Source organism: Carettochelys insculpta, chromosome 13, assembly GCF_033958435.1.
Source record: "Carettochelys insculpta isolate YL-2023 chromosome 13, ASM3395843v1, whole genome shotgun sequence".
NCBI lineage: Eukaryota > Metazoa > Chordata > Testudines > Carettochelyidae > Carettochelys > Carettochelys insculpta.
This window is the reverse complement of record NC_134149.1, coordinates 42,294,000-42,312,502: the sequence shown is the minus strand read 5'-3', so window position 1 is coordinate 42,312,502 and position 18,503 is coordinate 42,294,000. Positions and strand designations below refer to the sequence as shown.

The following is an 18,503-nucleotide window of genomic DNA, read 5'->3' as shown; positions in this document are numbered from 1 at the left end:
TCACGGTACCTGTGAAGCTGTGCCATGGGCTGTGACCTCAATACTGTGCCATGGCTGAGAAGAGACCATAGGTTCTGGCTCAGCAGAACAGAGTTGTGGGGCACCCCAGAGCCAGGTATGTGGTCTCACTGGTATTTTCAGCACATCAAGTGACATCTAAAGGGGATCTCTGGGCCTGAGCCCATCACAGTTTCATTCACTGTGTATTCAAGTTGCTGGCTTGTGAGTTTAGAGGTTATTACCTTGAAAGATTTTGATTTAGACAGTTATTAGCATCCCTGAAAGTTCAGAACTAGAGTTACATTTTCAAGAAATCCAAACATTGGAAGATATGGAAATGTACAGCTAAGGTGCACAAACCACCTCATTTCTGCTCCCTTAATGACTCACGACCTTACCCTGCCTCTTGCTATGTACTCAGCATACAAAGAGAAGGTGCAATGTACCTGATGGTTTTTTAATGCAACTTCCCAGCAAAAGAAATAAGACTGTTTCCTAGCATCCGGATTGACAACTGCAGAACCCAAAAACCACACACACACACACACACACACACACCCCTCCCTAAAAAGAGGAATATCTGAGCCCATCTCACTCTAAGCTGGTTCATTGCAGATTGACTGTTCAAGAACCAGATCACTTGTTTTGCTACAAAGACTCCTAGCAGAGCAGAAAAACACTAAAATTTAAAGAAATGACCGGTAATTTAATACCTACAGTCCTCCCCAGGCTCCTGCCCATGAAGATGGAGTCAGCAAAGATCCCCTCTTGCAACCCCTGCTCTGAGGCTAGGTTGTGTATTTCCCCACCCACCACTATCTTGACTATCCCAAATGTCTTTAGGCAGAAGAAACCTCCTCCTCCCTCACCTACCTCCTGTTGCTGCTTCCTGGCCTGGCTGGTAGAATTCCTATAAGTCAAAAATAGCTCAGAGCCAACAGCAACCTCTGAATTCAGGCGAAGGGTCAGATCCTTGGCTGGGATAACTGCCAGCACTGCCCCGTGGGTCTAAAATGGGATTTATAGCTGAGGATCAGATATCAGCTGTCTGGGATTTATAGCTGAGGATCAGACCCATTAACTTCAGCTTACAAGGTTTCACTCAAATACTTGCTGGTGTTAGACACAAGAGCCAAGTAACTTGTTTTCCTCCTTCACTTTCCCCTGTTTGCTACAAGATGGGGAACAGAAGTCCACCTTCGGGAGAGCTGCTGAAATCTGCTATTTGCAGGGAATCTTAATTAAGGGCCCCTCAGCTGATTCACTTTAAATTAGGTAGAAACATTTCTCTGAAGCCTAGCCCTGAGCTAGCAACTGAGGCTGAGAAGACTTTGTAAAATGGACTTGGATGAAGCTAAAAAATTTTGGAGAGGCTCCATAGCAAGACTGGAAAAGGGGTCAACCGACCTTGTTACCATTGGTGTGTCAATAAGAGTGTGACAAAGGCCTGGTTGTGGAAATGCAAAGATGCTTCTTAAAACTGTCCCCGAGGGCAGCTTCCACCTAGCAAAGCCTTCAAGAAAACATTGCAGAAGCCACATAGCTCCCTGAGTAGGGTGACCAGACAACAATGTGAAAAAAATGTTATGGGGTGGGGTGGATGGTGATAGGTGCCTGGATAAGACAAACTCTCCCAATAAAAACAGGACATCTGGTCACCTTATCCCTGAGGGACTCCCACACTCACATTTACCCGGGCCAAAGGCACTACTCAAAGCCTGTTTCCTCAAATGTTTCCCCATTGGCTCAGCTCCCCTAGCAGAAGCAATAGTGCATGCACACACACACGCGCACACACACAGAGCCCCAAGTGTGTAAGCACACGTGACCTAGTAAAGCTCAGAGTCTACACATCAGAGGTCTATGTGACATTGTGTTCAAGAAGCCAGCTGCCACCACCACCAGCTGTCCCACCATCAAGCCTAGGGAGGTGTTCCAAAGTCATAAGAGCGGGAGGCTTTGCCAAGAGTGGAGGCAAAACTTATGGGTCTAATCCAAGCATCCAGACCCCATGGGGCTGGCCTCATTTGTATTCCCACTAGAACCCTCGCCCTGCACCAGCCTTTGGCCATTGTACAGGAATGCAAGAGCTGCTGAGTGAGCCTGAGGAGTCAGACAATGTGGCCCATGCCTGGCCAGAAGAGAAATCAGCTTGCTCCAGCACTGTTTGCATTCACTAGTGGGGCAGACACAGGCTCATATTCCCAGAGCTCAGCCGGCAGGTAGCACGCAGGAGAAAGGAAGAAAGAAAAGAAAGGCCCCTTCCCTCCCTGATTTGTGCTTCAGTTTGCATCTTGAGACCAAGTGGAAACCCACTTGCCGTTCAGCTCACACAGCTCCTGGGACCTTCCTGGCACAGTTTACGCTCGGGTAACCTAACGTCTGGAGTCCATTAGGCAAGGTAATTTAACCAGTTCCTAAGCAAATGCCTGCAGCGATCTTCACTAAGTCAATTCAGCAGCAGCTGAATTATGGAGGAAACTCTCGTTTGAATTCTAAAGGGGGAACATAATGACTCCTTCCTTGGAAAGCACATTAAAACCGGCCTTGTTCCAGCCGATCGAGATGCAATATCGTCAGCGCACACAGGGCAGGAACACGTCCGATCCAGTGAGTGCGCTTAATACCGCTACAGAATAAATTCCATCAATCAACAATCTGCATTCTTGGAAGAGAGGTTTTATCGCATCATTCAGGCAGAGGCTTTTCAAAACCAAGCACAAGATTATTTTCTACCTCCTGCGTTGCTTTTCCATTTTTGCCATTTGGAGGACAAGGTTGTGCTGAGCTGGGTCATTACATCAAGGATGGATTTGAGAGCATTCCTGCAAACAAAAAGCTGCTGATTCACTTAGCAGGTGGCTGTGACCTACTTAGCCTGCATGAATGCTGGTGCAAATGTGTATTCACAAGCGTGTTCACACACATGCCCATTCAGGAAAAAAAAATCTTTTTAAAAATCATTCCCACAAGAGGTACAAACAACTCTGCTTGTTCAAGAGGAACATGAGAACAGAACAAAGAATTCCTGCTGTGTAAACAGCTTGTCATCCAATCCAGAAAGGGCAACAATATGCAATTTGGAAAGCCAGGGATATGACGCAGTTAATGATTACTCAAAACAGCCACCTTGGGCTCAATGTGTTAGTTGATACTGTCTTTCTTGGAAGACTTGGTACTGGCACTGTATTCTCAAAATGTCTTGTACTCACACTAGGCTTTCTAGCAGAAGTTTGGGAGTAGATAAACCATTCAAAACCCCTGTTACCTGTACGTGCGGTGACTGTCAGAGCCAGGAGATAGCTTCTGTTGAGACTTGCCATTCTGCTAACTACAACTGCTACAGTGTGCGAGGGATAAATCAGTACCGATGTTTGTGTGCCCTGGAAAATAGGAAGGAAATAAGATAAGCAACGGAGAGCAAGGTGTGTAATGATACAGAGGAGTTTTCTGTTCTATACAAGAGCTGTATAGATAAAAGCCAAACTGAGCTCATGTTTGGAACAGAGCAACCCTGCCACACGACTGTTCTCCAAAACTGAAAACGCATTTGCCTTTCTGCATTGTGGTGACTTCTCTTTGATTAATCAGTTGGGCCAGCCAAGTTATCTGGCATCCAATCAATAAAGATAATTGAATCCTCAGCAAATGCATAGTCTGAAATTTGTTCATGCAGTCATTTTGGCAGCCGACGGCAAGTGAGGGGCAGATAAGTTAAGAGTCACCACGCGGTCAGAGGTAATTTGCAAACAGAAAAAATAAATTTGGGATACCGTCATCTCCAGCAATCCGGCAAACTGACAATGTGAACTGCTGCCCCCCTGCTGATGTATATTTGGCCTAATCCTATGCAGTAGGGGTGGGGATCCAGAACACGGCCTGTCTGGACAGAGACAGAGACAAGAAGCTCCTAATGCTTCCCATTTATAGTTCCACGTCAGGTCCCCAGAAGAGGTAATCAGGCCTGGGAGAAGCTCTGCCCCTCATTCCCTGTATCCCTCCCTGGCCTGTGGTGCCGGTGCAGGAGGGAGTGAGGTGTCTGAGCCAGGGGCCACATCAGTAGGGGTTTTTCCGCCCCTTTTTGGGGAGGTGCTTCTCACTTTTATGTGGTTCCCCAACTGATTTTTGGGTGGTCAGTGGCCCCTTTTATGTGGTTCCCCACCTCTGATATAGAGCAGAATCATAGAATCCTAGGGCTGGAAGGGACATCAGGAGGACATTGAGTCCAGCCTCCTGCCCAAAGCAGGAACAGCCCCAACTAAACCATCCCAGCCAGGACTTTGTCAATCTGGAACTTAAAAACCTGAAGGGGTGGAGATTCCACCACCTCTCTAGGTAACACACTCCAGCGCTTCCCCACCCTCCTTGTGAAATAAGAGTGCAGGCCATGGCTAGCAGAGAATGGTTTCAACCCCACAACCTCTGGTTATGAGCCCAGCCACTTCCACTGCACCACTCTGCTCAGGAGGAACAGGCTTGACCTTTACCAGATCTGTTTCTAGACCTTCTGGTCATCAGAGTTCAGTGACAGCAGGTGCCTCAAGGGTTTATAATGAGATTTAGATAAGACTTAGACATAGCTAGTTCTGCCCCCAAGACCTCTGTCAGGTACAGATGTCCTTGACAACGAGAAACCGCAGCACAGAGCTATGCAGCTATTTGCACAGGGTCACAAAGTCTGCAACTGCCCCTTCCCTTTCTAAAGCGGGCTACAGGCCCCCGGCCAGCACCAGTCTTCCTCGCCTTCTAGCCTGACTGCTGCAAGGACCCACCCCGCCCCCAGACTGCCTGTTGTCATGGGTGGGGACAGAGCAGCCCAGTCAATGGAAACTGAATACAGATCTCTGCACTCCCCTCCTATGGTAATTAAGTACAGCGGGCACAAATTTTAATGGCCTCTTCGCACCACGCCAGTATCACCAATAGTGTCTCCAGACAGGGCCTTCCAAGGTGGTCCTCGGCAAAGCTCAGGCCTCGTAGCCATGATGCAACAATTTCTTTTCACTCCTTGGGCACATTCCGCTCTCTCCTTAGTGTCTCTCCATTTGTCCCCAAGTGGTCCCCCATTGGCCCATGGTGGCCTGGCCCGCACAGAAAAGGGGAAGGTGAGCAGAGACCGGAGCAGCCGTTCTCGAAGACAGCGGCGCATCAGTATTTGTTACGCCAACAACCACACTCATTTCCTCATCCCCGTAAGGTTGCTCTGGGGTGAAAAAGCAAATTTATAGGGAGGAAGGGCCCATCCAGCACCTCAGGCCTCAACCCAGGACCTTCATTTCCAAGTGGTCACTGCTCCTCAGGCGCTGAGCTGGTGCTGTCTGTTGAGCACAGTCTGTCTTGAGGTGCTTCTCATCCTGCAGGCCACGGACTAGCTGGAGTCTGATCTATATAGGCCCCAGACCCCTCCCACTCCCTGCAGTCTCTGAGGGCTTTGGTGATTGATCAGAACCAATAGGACCACACCCTAGGGCTCATTTTCACCCTCACCCCCATCCCCACATGACAGTTCTCTCCCTCTCTCCGTGTGTTCCTGCTGACAGTCCCCCGGGCAGCAGCACCAGTGTCTTAAGCACCATGCATTGTGGTGGCTATGTGCCAGCTTCGGCCAGATGCGCCCAACCGCTATGACAATGAGCATTGGCCAATTGACTCAGGAGCGGCCCTTCCCCAGTGGAGCTGCTCCTTTAACCCAGCCTGGCTGAGGGTCTCTCCGCGCTCCCTAGCGTCAGGTGGGGGTTGTTTGCATTTCCAGGAAGGAAAGGAGTAGATTAAATTGGGATCCCTTATTTAAAGGGTGGCCCCTGGCTGGACAGCAGCTATGGTAAAAATATATCTTCCCGTGATCCAGATCTGCAACCTGGTTGTGTTCTTAATCCCAGGGTTTAACACGAGGCTCCTAATATGATCTTGTCCTGTTAGCCTGCATTTGACTGAAGCAGCTTTTATTACAGGTAATGATGCATGAGGAGGAAATCGCCCAACTTAACTCAGATACCTGCCAGGTGGCGTCTGCAGGACCGGCAATGAAGCAATTTACCCACCACTCACTCACCCACCGGGCACAACAAATGACCACTGGGTAACAGCTGTCCAACACTCTGTTTCCACCTCCCGCCCCTCTCCCCACGGTGTGTTTGTGAGGATTCACCACACCCCTTCGCTCCACCTCACACCTCTCCACTTCGTCCATGACTGGGTTTCAGACCACATGTTGTGCAACCAGCATCGTGTGTCCTCACCAGGGCCCGGAGAATTATACTGAGCCCCCATGATTGCATCTAGTCGTGGCTAAAAGCCTTGGCACAGGTTTCCCTGGAGGGAAACCCACTCGCTGTCTCAGATTCCTCCTTGGAGCTGAAGAAGCAGCCGGCAGGGAAAAGGTGGTCACATCCTCCCAGGACGTCACACAGTGGTTGGCTCATGTCTTGAAACAAGCCACCAACAGGGCCTTTGCCTGTGACTTCTGGCTAGCGTCAATGGCGGATTGCCTGAAGAGGGAGAGACTGCCAGGCCTGTCAGGAAAACAGCCACGTCCCGGGGGTTAGTAAACTCCCAGATGAGCTCCCGAGACATAACAGAGGGATAGAAGGGAGCACCCGGAGAGCTCACAGATGATTGGGGTGGAAGGACACCAGGCATTGCCAGTGAATGCAATGAGCTTGGCCTGGAGACTCAATGAAATGTGTGCCCATCTAATACTCTCCATTAGCTGCCTCGCTGCCCAATCCCCTTTTGCAGCCGTGGTCCTAAGAGGTGACTTTGCCTGCCCACCTCTGCATCTCAGGGCAAGTCTCAGATAGCGTGTGTGCAGCCATGGCTCATGGCTCATCTAGCTAGGGTGCACACCAGAATAGAGCTGCCAATGTAATAAGGGCTGGGCAAGCCCACCCGAGCCATGGGTAATTGCTAAGGCAGACCATTGCTTCTCAAAAGCGAGCTGTTTTAACTCCCCATTGCAAAATGACCACCCTTTCAAACAGGCCAGGGACAAACTTACAATTAAAAGCAACAGAGAGAGGGAAAGACCAGGACAGATGAGAGCTTGACATGGGGGCATAGAAAAGATTAACTGTACACAGCAGGTGTTGTCCAAACACTAGCAGCTGCTCCAGTGAGGAAATGGAGCAAAGGGGAGAAACCAAGCGAGTGGAGCTGAGTTTGCGCAAGGACCGGGCTTTCATTTCTCCCTGTCCTTGGCCGACGCAAACACCCACTTGCTAACAACACCAATGCAAGCAAGCATTAGACCAGGGCTCAGTCTTGCAAGTGGCACCTCTGAAATATACACTCAGTCCAGGACCAGGAAGAAAACATCTAGCAAGGAAACGAGGTTCATCTTACCAACAGCGAGGCTTCTGGGCACAACCTCTGGTGGACTCTGGCGACAGCGCTGTCCTTTAAGACGTAGAAATGGTTTTCACAGGCCAGTCCATTAGTCCAGTCACAGAGGACAATACCTTTTATACTTCCTGGGGGGAAAACCCTGAACCCCATCTCAGAAGCACCCACGATGCACCTGACCAGTTGCATGTGCGCTGGTTGTCCCAGCGAGATGAACCCATGTGAACATGCGGCTGTTCACATGGGCTCTAGGGGAAGCCTCCCACTAGTAACAAAGACCACAGGCTGTGTCTGTGGCCCACAAGGCTGCCAGTTGATCAGCTGCAGTAATGTGGAGGTCCCATGGTTGGGGGATTCTGCTGATAGCTGGAGCCTTCCCTCCTGTCTGCTGACCACCCATCAGACACGTACCAATGAGCACGCCGCATTAGAAAGGACAGGGGAGCAGAAGTCCCTGGCAAGCGACGCCCAACAGCAGCAACATTCCGGCACAGCTGCCTGCCCTGTCGTCAACCAAGGCTGGGACATTTCAACGCTGGAGGCGGCTCTGAACAAGGCACCTGGCGGACGTTCTGCAGGCACAGACAAACCGTTCAAAGGGAGCAATGGGCCGGGCTCGATGCACACCCCCGGGGAAATCCCACGTCCCCGCCGGAAGGAAGCCTCCACAGAACCCAGTTCTGGGCTGCTCATGAGCAGATCCTCTTTTCTCTGCTTGCACGTGGAGGTCCTTCGACAGTTTCCCTGAAAGTGGTGCTGCGGGGCAGGGGGAGCACTAGCGCGTAGGCACTCTGGGCTTACAGTGTCCCAGCAGAACAGCCAGACCTCCTAGCTCTACATGACACAGTGGGAAGCAATTCTGTGCGGCCGAGCCCTTTGCGCGACAGGTCCGAAGACACTATGCCACCCGTCCATTTAGGGGCAAGCGCCAACACTAAGAGCTCCAGTGCCAGGATTGGGTTGTCAGCAGAATCCAGAACCCGGGGACCTCACACTCTAAAAGCATCAGCTGGTTGTGCTTGATTTATAGAACTGTGCTGATTACCAGGAGACTGTCACATGCGCGGAAGCCTCTTTATGGGGACCAGTCACTAGATGGCAGAAATGGAAAACGTGCCCAAAAGTTACTTAAGTAAAAGTGCGGCGGCTTTCCCATCTGGCTACTCATGTACAGTCTAGATGGGAGGTCTGTGTGTGAGCTTTTTCTCAAGTAGTTTTCCAGAGGGACACCAGGGACTTGTACTTAAGTACATCCCACCCCCCGCCCCTGCAAGCAACTGTACTTTTACTCAAGTAACTTTTTGGACACCTTTTCCACCTCTGCTAGATGGGCACCAAGACCCACACCATCAGTATGATTTGCTGTATGCTGAGTTTTTACCTCCGGCATTCTGCTGCCTTTGCAGCTGCAGATTTGCCAATTTCGCCTGGTTTCCTCCAAAACTAACCCTCAGCCCCAAGCTGTCTAAAACTCAGTCAACACGCCCAGTTGATAGCTCTTTGAACGTGGACTCATAGAATCCTAGGACTAGAAGAGACCTCAGGAGGTCATCGAGTCCAGCCCCCTGCCCAAAGCAGGAACAACCCCACCCAAATCATCCCAGCCAGGACTTTGTCAAGGTGGGATGTGAAAACCTCCACAAATGGAGGTTCCACCACCTCTCTAAGTAATGCATTCCAGTGCCTCACCACCCTCCTACTGAAAGAGTTTTTCCTCTGCTATTGAAATCGGAGAGGGAAATTTTGCCCTAATTTCAGTTCTAAGAAGAACTCTCCTTTTGATTTCCCTTGATAGTTTTCTCCCCACATTTAAGCAGATATTTAGGCAGATTGGGCTGGTTTATCAAACAGGCATTTTTTCAGCTCTCCTGCCTATGTTTCATGGTATTGTTACCTTTTTTTTTTTCAGCTGTAACCAGAGCCCCAAAGTTACAACTCTCATATCAAAAGCTGTATGTCATGCAAGCTTTGTTTCTTTTTCTTTTTCTTTTTTTTTTTAAATAACATTTCTGGGAAGAAACCTGCAAAAGATAGAAAACATTCTCCATCTGCAGCCGAATATGTAAAAAAAAATCCATCACTGCTCAATGATATATCACATCAGTGACACATCCACCATGAATAATTCATCCCCATTTATTATGATGTTTTTATTATCCTTGTAAAACTCTCCAGCAAAGAGTGCCGTTATTTGCATAGACTCCAATTTGGATCCTAGCTTTTGTTCCTACTCCAGGGCTAGCAGTATGGAATTAATCAGTTTCTCCCTCTGTGGATGCTACTGCCACTCCACTCCCTTGCCCTGGAGGGAAAGGGGAATGCATTCTCTTTGTTTTCCTTCAGTCCTGGGCTTCTTCTGTCCTTGCTCCATAAATGAACTTGCCAAAACCCTAACAAGAAACAGAAGGGGAACCATTACATACACTGTCTGGATTACGCTGCTGGAAGGAAATTAAGTTTTAAAAAAAAAAAGTTCTCATGCCCAATACTTAGATCTTCGAATTTAGAGCTGATTAATTAAACGGCTTCCTATCTCCTGTGCATACGGAACTCACGCCAGGTCCCCCATGCCCTGTGCGCATTGACTAGTGTAGCAAAGTTTGCCAGGATAACCAATTTGCTGACTCTCTTTCCAGTAGCAATGTCTCTGGATTCTGTAGAGCATTCTGCAGCATTCTGAAGTCAAGAATCCCATTAATATCTGCCTGACTCTGCTTAGCTGACTCTAGTGTGGCTACAAAGCAAAAATGGCCGGAAAGCGAGCCCAGAGGGAAAGCGTGAGGAAATTAAGCATTAGCCTCAGACTGGCCTAGAGGTCCGGCCTCGGGATCTATAAAATCATGACAGGTGTGGAGAAAGTGACTAAGGAAAAGTTATTTACTCATTCCCATAACACAAGAAGTAGGTGTCGCCAAATGAAATTAACAGGTAGCAAGTTTAAAACAAACAAAAGGAAGTTTTTCTTCACGCAGCGCACAGCCGACCTGTGGAACTCCTCGCCAGAGGATGTTGTGAAGACCAGGACTTTGTCAGTGTTCAGAAAAGAGCTAGATAAATTCATGGAGGTCGGGTCCCTCAATGGCGTCCGTGGCCTCTGTTTGTCAGAGGCTGGAAACGGATGACAAGAGAGGGATCGCTCAATGACTACCTGTTCCGTTCACTCCCTCTGGGGCTTCTGGCATTGGCCATTGTCACAAGGCAGGTTACTGGGCTAGACAGACCTTTGGTCTGACTCAGTGTGGCCGTTTTTATGTTCTGATTGGCTTTTTTTGAATGCCTCTGCTTTCCCAAATACCAAAAGATGAATCACACACTTTGACGTCCAGGGTTCTAGGTGCTGACTTTCCATTGATGCCCTGGACTTTATATTCCAGACTAAACTGGCATCCTCCATGTAAAAAAGACCATGGACCTGCCATCTTCACCTTATTATAGTAATAATGAGTTCACCACAGGGCATTCCGCTGCGGATTAATGACGGGCTATGTCTCTGACTCACCAGAGGATCTCAGATCGTCCCAAACAAATGAAACCAAAAAGTAATTGAAAGAGAAGCAATAATGAAAGCAAACACAACAAACCAAGCCTGGTGGTGCCACTGGACAAATATGCTACCTCTCAGCCCAACCAGGCCTTCTGCAGCGGGCATGCCGGAACAGACCACAACTCTTTTGCAGTGGATCTCAAACTGTAGGTTGGGACACCAATGTGGGTCACAACCATGTTGTGGTGGGGTTGCCAGGGCTGGCTTAGACTTGCTGGGGCCAAGGGCCGAAGCTGAAGCCCAAGTCCCACCAAGCGGGACAGAGGTCTGAGGGCTTCTGCTCTGGTGATAGGACAGAAATCTGAGAGTTTCAGCTCTGGGTAGTGGAGTGTAGGTTACAGGCCCTTTTTCTGGGGCCCTGCAACCACTTCATGGGGCTTGAGCTTCAGTCCCCCATGCTGGGCCACAGCGCTTGAGCAGGCCTCGGCTTCTGTCCCCATTCTGGGTTCATGTAGCAAGTTGTGTTGTCAGAAAAGGTCGTGTTGCAATGAGGTTTGAGAACGCCTGTCCTAGAGAGATGCTCGAGCTCAGTCAGAACTTATGGCTTTGATACTTGCTGGGTAAGGCCGTCTGACCTGGGTTAAGCAAAATGATCGAAATGATCGAAAGCACCCTTTCTGGCCTTAAAGAACATAAATCTAGGAGGTCTGTGATGTAGTCATATAAACGTGAACTTATTTGCAATCATCTAGTCTGACCTCAAGCAGGACAAAGGGCCAGAGAATTTCACCTAATATCTTCAGATGACTCAAGCTCATATTTTGTGGTTGACCGATGGTGTATTGTTCAAAAAGTCTTCCGATTTAATGACTTCACATGATGGGAAATCCACTACTAAGATGTTCCACTAGCCAATTACCCACACTGTTAAAAATTTGTTCCTAAACTTTGTAGTCTTTTCTTCAGGCCATTGAATCTTGTTATGCCTTTGTCCATTAGCTTGAAGATTTATCTATAATCTTACCTCGAGTTACCTCTTCACCTTCTCTTGAAAAAACTAAATAGATTAAATGCCATTTTTTAAAACTGTCCTTTGCTAAAAAACACCCTGGAAACTTAAAGCCACCCTGAATTTCATTTCCTACATTCCTGTGGCTTTCCAGCTTGGTGAGCCCGCAGCTAGGTTCTGGGTGGAAAAGGGTTACTGAACTTGTCTGAGGAATTTAAATTCTTATTTAAATATCTAGTTAACTAGCCCTTCTGGTGGCAAATGTAAATCTAGATGTAAATAGCTCCAGTAATTAGTTTTAGTGATTAAAGAGCATTTGGAGATTGTACAATTCATGGAGTTTTCAATCAGAATGTATAAATTAAAATTTCTGCCGGCCTCTTAAATATGTGACATGATAAAATTTATATGCAATGAATGCATGTATTTTGGCTACAAGTGGTGCAATGAACTTAAGTTAACACGTTGTTTTGTTATTATTTATTAAGCTTGGACAAGGTGCAGGTTCTTATGGAACAGGGCGTTTGCTGGCAGCTGGAAGAGCTGAAAGCCTGGAGGATTCTGGGATATGGTTTCAGAGCTAGGGAAAAACCAGGTGGCGTACAGGTGAGGGGGAAAAAGGTTGAGCCCCACTTCATCTTATAACAGAGTTTGTTTATTGTAGGGTCTCACCTGGGAGGAGCAGTTGAGAATTGTATGTTGTGGGGATGATAACTTTAAAGTACAGGCCAGGGGAAAAAAAACAGTGGTAAATTGTCTGACATCACAACATTCCAAAGCACTCAAATGAGTGCAGCTGCTTACAAGGAAACAAATATGACCCGGCATAGAAATGTTTCCTGCTGTCCACTTCAAGGCCCCAGTCCCACAACCAGACCCAGCCAGACAGATCTTTATGCCCATGCTGAGTGCCACTGACATCACGGGGGCACTCCATGGGTACAGATCACCACCCTCATGAGTCAGGCTGATGGACTGGGACCTAACCATATCTCAGGGAACAGGAGTAATTTCAACCCTGCCCCTCCTCCAAAAGGCGGAACACAAATGGTACAACTCAGTGGGGAAGAGACAAAGAAACCTGGGGGGGATGCTCTAATTGACAACGGCCTTTCCACAGCATAATCCCAATTAAGCATATCCAATGGTGTGGGGTGGGGGTGTCTAAATTAGCTGTTACCACTCAAGAAGAATCTTGGAGTCCTCAGGGATAGCTGTCTGAAAATGCAACATCAATCCAAAAACCATCAGAATATTCAGAACCTATAGGAAGGAGATTGATAAAAAGACAGAAAAATCATAATGGCACTTTATAAATCTATGGTACACCCACACCCTGAATACTGCATGCATATCTGGTCCACTCCTCTCTAACAAGAGATTTCATCATCGGAAAGGTTCAGAGAATGGCACAATGCCAACAGCTTCCGTACGGGAAGAGATTAAAAAGACGGTTGGATGAGAAATAACAGCATAGGGGATGTGAGGGAGGTTAAGCAAATCATGGCTAGTTTGAAGAAAGTGTTATTTGCTCCATCACAAAACAAAAGCACCAGCAGTCACCCACTGAAATGAACAGGCAGCAAGTTGAAAACAAACACGGGGAAATACTTCATCCAATGCACCTTCAACCTGTGGAACTCATTGCCTGGGGATGCTGTGTAGGTCAGGAGAACTGGGTTCAAAAAGCTAATGAGGTACATTTACAGAGCTAGATCAATCAACGGTTACAAGCCAAGGTGGTCAGGGCACAACCCCATGTTGTGGGTCTCCCTAAACCTATGATGACCAGAAGCTGGGACTGAAGAACAGAGGATCAGAATTTGATCAGAATTTCCACATCTGAAGAAGTGGCTCTGTCCCACAAAAGCTCATCACCTCATAACTCATTTTGTTAGTCTGTAAAGTGCTACAGGACTGCTTCTCTGTTTTGTGAAGACGCAGATGAACACAGCTGCCTGTCTGTGACTATTCAACAGTGGATGGCTCGCTCAATAATTACCTTGTTCTTTTCATTCCCTCTGAATCACCTGGCACATTCTATTCTTTGGAGAGAGAAGACTGGGCTAGATAGGCCATGGCTCTGACCCAGGGTGGCTGTTCTTACAGTCATCCGTGGGCTGCACCTGACCCCTGAATTTCCATAGCACTGAGTATGAGCAATGCCTGGGCAGGAGGCTCCTTTCGGATCCCCTCAGCTGCTGCAACGTCACCAATGCAAACACCTAAATCAACTCTAATGGTTTGCTCTTGAGAGAGTTGAGACTCCCATCACTCCGGCACATTCAGTAACGTTTGTCGCCAGCCCCGGCAGGTCACGAGACATTATTGCTTTGACAACTGACTGTCTCAAGAAACGAGGTTAGATTACAGAGTAACCTGCTCTTTCTGTCTCTCCAAGACTTCAGTGAAGGAGCTTGGCTTTCCAAGCAGTGCGCATCCCGTCCATCCATTCCAGTTCTCACACTAACAACAATTCAAACACATCTTTGCTGGAGTGCAGCAGAAACAGAACACAGCCTGGCTTCTGGCGACAGATGGTTTGGACTGGCTCTGAGCAAGTCTTGGGTAACTCACCTCTGGCTTCCTCACCGCTCCCGAGTCAAGAGTTCTGTGCTCTATGTGTGCAGGGGGGCAGGCGGCCTGGGTTCTGTTCCCAGCTTGGTAATTGCTTCCTGGCCAACACTGTTTCAATCTCCCCCTGCCTCAGTGTCCCGAACAGGGAAGGTATTTACCTACCTAGTTCCCCTGGGCTGTTGTGAGATTCATGCTTTAATAGGGCTTTTGCAGCTGCAGATGGAAAGAAGCATGTAAGAGGAAAGGCACAAGTTCCCTTGGAAAGTGTTTTTAAACATCCAGGAATGACAAGATGGATTTTGCAAACAGATAGCAGGTGACATTTAGAATTGTGGGGAGAGCGGGGGACCAACCAAGAAAGAATAAAAGTAAAGTGTCCCTCAAAGAAGACACTTTGCACAGCTCTGTGATTTGCTGCATCTGAATTGACTACAGAATGGCAGCTCCTTCCAGTAGAGAGCAGACTTCAAGGGACTTAAAGGGGTAGTTCATAGGAAACAAATATAGCAACAACACCACTGGGGGAATCAGAGGTGCCAGCCATTCTGAATGTATGCAGGACTGTCCTTATTATTAGTATGTGCTTTTTATCAGGGGATGCTGTGTGGCCTAGTGGCTATAGCACCAGGCAGATTTGAGACTGGGGTTCTTTTCCCAGCTCTGCCACTCACCTCTAGGTGGCCTTCAGTAAGCCACTTGCCGCTCTGTGCCTCAGTTTCCCCAGATGTCACACTGTGATCATGCTAACGACTTCCTTTGCAGTGTGCTTGGAGATCTACAGGTACAAAGCGCTATAAGTCGACAGCATAGAATGCACTTGTCCACACAGACACTAGAAGCCGTCAGGGTCCTGGTCCTCCCCCTACCTCCCAACCCATCTGAGTATCCTGCAGCTTTTGTCTCGCTTCCCAGGCAAAAGGTGTCATCTGGTCTCATCCCCTCCTGGGCTCAGACTGTCACACTGAAATTCCCATTACGATCTAAGTATTAGTACAGTGCCCAGGGAAACTGAGGCACATGCATGGTGTTACTACAGGACAGTTGAACTCACAGGCAATGCAGCATAACAAGATGACTAAAATCCCCACTTTGTTACCCCTCCTTTCCAAAGGGCTGGGATCCAGGAAGGACGTGGTTTTCTGGTGGAGAAAAGTTGGCAGCACACGTCACTGGCGTACTGCTAAACCAACTTTGCTTCCACACCAGCCCCCATATCAGTCCTATCCTTTAAACGCTCCCCTGAAACCCATTAATCTGCCAGTCTGGCTTCCCGCCTAGCTATTATCAGACACTCCGCATTTGTCTTGCTGTCACGGCTGAGCTTGCGTCTCGTGTGCAGCCTGTCCGCCACCAATCAATTCCTTCGTTAATTGCATTGTTTCACTTCGTTGGATTGTTTTTTTTCTCCTTCGTCTATGCTCAAATATTTATGCAAGAGGGTCCTCCAGAGGCTGGAGCCAATTTCTGAACAGGTCCCCATCCCCAGGCTGGCAGGAATTCAGTGCTTCACAAATGTCCCCAACAATTCAATTAGAGAATTCCCGTCAACTCAACGTGCGGCGAGTGCCAGCTGTCTCTTGGCTGGGGAAAGGGCACAGAGGAGGGCTACTTAGCAGCACCAGACTGCCAATCCTCTCTCACACACCCTGTTCAAGCTGAGCTAAGTTAGCTGCTGTCACACTTGGGCTTTCATTTCAGCATTTGGCTGGGCGTGTGGCCCTGGCTCGGCCAAATCTGTAGGTCATCACACACAGATGTAGGACAAGCACCTGGCAGTGAGCTGTCCAGCCAGATGGAAATTCAGAACAAGGCAACAGGAATAATAAAGGGTTTGGAACAAATGGCACAGACTGAAAAACAGGCTCATCAGGGCAGCCAGACAGGGTCCGCCCGAAGGTCCCTCTAGCCCAGTAGCCTGTCTTCCGACAGTGGCCAATGCCAGGCAGGCCGGCTGCTGGGGGGAACGAGGGAGACAGCTGCACAGGGGCCTGGTGTTTCAAAGGGCCCGGAATTCCCCGCCACTGAGCAGCAGTGGTGGATGGAAGCGCCGGGACCCTTTGAAATGCCATGGGAGCATCACTCCACCGCTCCACGTGCCGTCTGAAAGCTGGGGAGGGGAGAGCCCTGGTGGTATGCTCTGGGTGGTGCTAAGGGCTGACTGGTCTTGGTCCCACCCCTTCCACCCAAGACTCCACCTCTTCTGGGGACATGGAGCTGGTTCCTTCAACACACCTTACCCTGGGCCTGTGGTGACTGTCGGCCCCGCCGATGCCAGGTGCACCAGAGGGAATGAACAGAACGGGTGATCATCTGGTGATCCTTTCCCTGGCAGCCATTCCCAGCCCTGACAAACAGAGGCCAGGAACACCTTCCCTGCCCATCCTGGCTAATGGCTTCTGAGGACCCTATCCTCCATGAAGTTCTCTCATTTTGTTTTTAACCCCTGTGGGTCTTTTCCATCTCTAATGTCTCTGATTTTGGTGAGCTACAATGAACCAGTCACTAATACTGGGGAATGATAATTCCTCCCACACCCACAGGGTGAGATCAATGGGATAGAGCTTGTATCTTCCATTGGGGATCTCAGCACTGGTACATCTTCTGCCAGGTTAAGCACAATCAGTCACAGAGCTGACAGCCCATAATCTCATTCCCAGAATCAGCAACAGGGGCTCTATCGCATCTGGAGGTGCCCTTTTGCCAGGGTTGTACAGGAATTGTTTCTAGCCCTGGTAGGTAGCGAGATGGCTGTCCTACTAACACCTCCGTTGTTCCGTCTGGAAAAGTAATTGTAACATGTTGTTAACTCATTGATCTCAAGCTTATTCTGGCAGAGTAGCTGAGCAAGCCAAATGGCAAAGACAAGAGGAAAGATTGACCTGAGCTAGCCATGAAATACATTTGGCTACTTCCTCTTAGGAAAAGTCCTGCAGCATTTAATGGGGCTGCATCCAGTCGAGTTCCACGGAAATGCAGGTTGAACTTCTGTAGTCTGGCATTCTCTGGTCCAGCACTTACAATAGTCCAGCAAGGTGTTAGTTGGCCACAGCCAAGATAAGTGGACATCTGGCTAAGTTTTCCACGGTCCCATAAAGTTTGTTTACAACCACCAGTCCTGGCTCTCTCTCCATGCTCTGTGCTGCTACTTAGCTGTAATTTACCCCCAAATGTCTCCTGGGGGCCCAGCAGGCAGTGGGGAAGTGCTGATAAAATGCGAGACAATATTGACCTCCCGTGGTCCAGTAAATTCTCTTGATTGGCACCAATCGGGTCCTGAAGGTGCTGGATTAGAGAGGTTCAACCTGTAACTAAAACCCTAGAGACATTAAATAGTTACCAACCTGGAGAGACGAGGCCTTTTCAGTCCAGTTAAGAGGGTTTACATTTTCCAATAATCAACAAAGATAATATTGTAAAATAGTTGGAGAAATTCTCCTGTCCGTCCATATCTTACCCAGCTCCACATATCGCCTGGCTCCACTCCCGCAGCATCACCGGCTGTTCTTGTAAGTGTCCGGAAATCTCTATGTAGCGGAGGAATTTCTTGAATGGCTTGTGGGAGGGACAGCTGCAGTGGCCCAGCTGGGGATGATGAATGCTGACCAGGTCTTCATCCAAGAGGAATCTGTAGAATCTTCTTTCTAGCTGGAAATGGAGGGAGGTGACCAACAGGAAATAGTCTAGCCCTGGTGTCCAGGGCTGGTCTTAAGACTTAGGGTGCCCTGCGCATCCTGAGCACCTGCACCCCCCATTTCCCGCCAGGGAGCTGGGCAGCAGCTCTGCAGCGGGTGTGGGGTTGTGCTCAAGGCTCTGGGGGCTGGAGCAGGAAAGAGAGGTTTGTGGGGGACCAGGTGGCAGGAGGAACGGTGCAGCCCACCAGAGCTGCAGGTTGGGAGATGAAGCAGGGGGGCCAGACGGTTGGGGCCACCAGAGCCAGGGGGTGGTCAGAGCAGTGGGTGGAGGACTGGGAGATTCGACTGCCAGATCCCAGAGGTGGAGTAGGGGGTGGGGCTAATGGAGCAGGAGATGGAGCAGGGGAAGGGCTGACGGGACAGGCATCGGGCCACAGGGCTGGGCGGAGGAGCACAGACC

At 49.0% G+C, this 18,503-nt stretch overlaps 1 long non-coding RNA gene across 1 annotated transcript; it reads right to left on the bottom strand.

Annotated features, from left to right (window-relative positions):
• Positions 1-14,524: 14,524 nt before the first annotated feature.
• LOC142019963 (uncharacterized) lies at positions 14,525-18,017 on the bottom strand. The gene is made up of 3 exons (XR_012647247.1): positions 17,866-18,017; positions 15,083-15,186; positions 14,525-14,624 (listed from the first exon to the last, which is right to left on the bottom strand). It is a non-coding gene; the product is annotated as an uncharacterized LOC142019963 (long non-coding RNA).
• Between the last annotated feature and the right edge of the window lie 486 nt (positions 18,018-18,503).